The sequence below is a fragment of the Scomber japonicus genome, chromosome 8 (genome assembly GCF_027409825.1).
Source record: "Scomber japonicus isolate fScoJap1 chromosome 8, fScoJap1.pri, whole genome shotgun sequence".
Classification (NCBI taxonomy): domain Eukaryota; kingdom Metazoa; phylum Chordata; class Actinopteri; order Scombriformes; family Scombridae; genus Scomber; species Scomber japonicus.
The window spans coordinates 26,278,836-26,280,765 of record NC_070585.1 but is presented as its reverse complement, the minus strand read 5'-3'; positions in this window follow the sequence as shown (position 1 = coordinate 26,280,765).

Genomic DNA, 1,930 nt, shown 5'->3' with positions numbered 1-1,930 from the left:
GGGGAAGTCTCGATCAGCCATAAAAAAGTACAGGCAATTAGCAGTTATAGAATCATTACAAATAAAAAGGTCTTATTGGAAAGTGAACAGCCATTTAACAGGCTACATTTTAGAGGGGCAGTTCACAGAACAGGGAATTGGGGAGCAGGCAAACATTTAATACACTGCAGTGACCTCTTATTATGACCACCACTAGACTGGCTAGTTGAGGCAGACAAACTGGATCTGGAGTTCCAGATAATAGATATATGAGAAACCAGAGGCCAAAAGGGGAAGCTGTACTACAATACAATGAGTGGAACAGCGTGGTTTCTAACCTGAGAACAATTATTATTTACTATGATGGTGGACCAGTAGGAAGAGCGGGAGTAAGGTACAGTGCTTGTGCTGGTTACAAAGTCATGTATTGTTAGGGAAGAATAGTTTGTGACAGATGTACTGGAGTATGTTGACTGTTACACAGTTGGGCTAATCACAGTGTTGTGATGAATATTGGCTGCGTGCAAGAACCCAGACAGTTTGGATGTAAACTGTTCCTTTTAAAAAGTGTAGCTCTTTCCTGGAACAAACTAAAATTGTCAATAAAACCAATGTTCTGCACCCTGCAGTGAAGCTGGAGCCAACAATGGAGCTGAAGGAGTCTGCAGGAGTCTGGTGAAACATGCCCAGAGAGTGTATACGGCTGGAGAAGAACATATCTATCCCATTGAGTTCAGGGAGCTTAAACAATGTGATGAAATCTTGTTTGAGCACTTCTGATTGCTGCCGGGCAGTAACATTAGTGCTGACGTGTATGACTGCTTGTTTAATATCCGAGTATTGTGAGAGCAGGTGGGTGATTTTGACCATTAAATTTGAGATTGTAGCACCCGGGAAGGAAAAAGTCTTTGCCGACTTGAGTTTGATATCTCTGACAATGGAGTCACTGATAATCAGCATCTTAAGTGGGGAGTATTGTCTTTGAAGGAGCTATACCCCTGAAGCTGGACCATGGGTGGTGATGGAGGTAGAGCTACATCAGTGGCTCAGGGCAGTGAAGAGCAGGTGGTGGAGCTGCAACCCACCCCAAATGGATGGTCCGAGAGCAGCCTGCGCCAGGTGTGGAGGCTATAAGCCCATCGCTATCCCTTGGAGCCAATACACAGCCAGCATGGCCTTAGTACCAGCAATTGACAGTCCAATCGGGGGAAGTCTTGTAAATCCACAATGTAGAATTTATTTCTGAGCTGAATCTCCTAGGGTGGATAAGGGCGATAAGGGCGATAAGGCCGCTCGCCACCGTGTTTAACCCCACCCATGACAGACCAGCTCTCAGCAGGCTCATGACGGGGAGTAGACCTGGCCATGGCTTTGGGTTTAGCTGCCAGGAGGAGCCAAGGATCCTCAAGCTGGCAAGAGGCAGCCTCCGGAGCTCTAGTGGTGATGAAGCAAGACAATCGTATGGTGGTGTTGTTATCCAGTACCACAATAGAGCTGTGGGGGGTGCGGGTCAGGCCGTGTGTCAGACATGACACATCAGCCTTAAAGCCTTACAGTGGAAAATGAATTAATCAGATTTAACCAGACTAAAAAGGTCTCAAAACACCCTTAGGTTGAAAGTAAAGCCAACCAAGATAACAAGAAGATGATCCAAGTTATTCTTCTTCTTAGTGCTGCTGCTGATTTATAAACTGAATACTTTGAAAAATATCAATAACTAATACTAATTGGCATTAGTTGGTCATTAATAAGGGGCTAGCTGATAATCTAAGTCTCAGGAGTTTTGCCTTATGTTAGTTTAATTAGACAGGATTTCCAGGACTGGGCAGTTTTTACCACATTCAAGGCTGAGAGTTCTGGCTGGAAATTTCATGACTGTGTTAATTGAGGCATGTCACGTTCCTTGACATCTGTCTGTCAGGGATATTCAGCTCAAACTGCCCACAGGGCC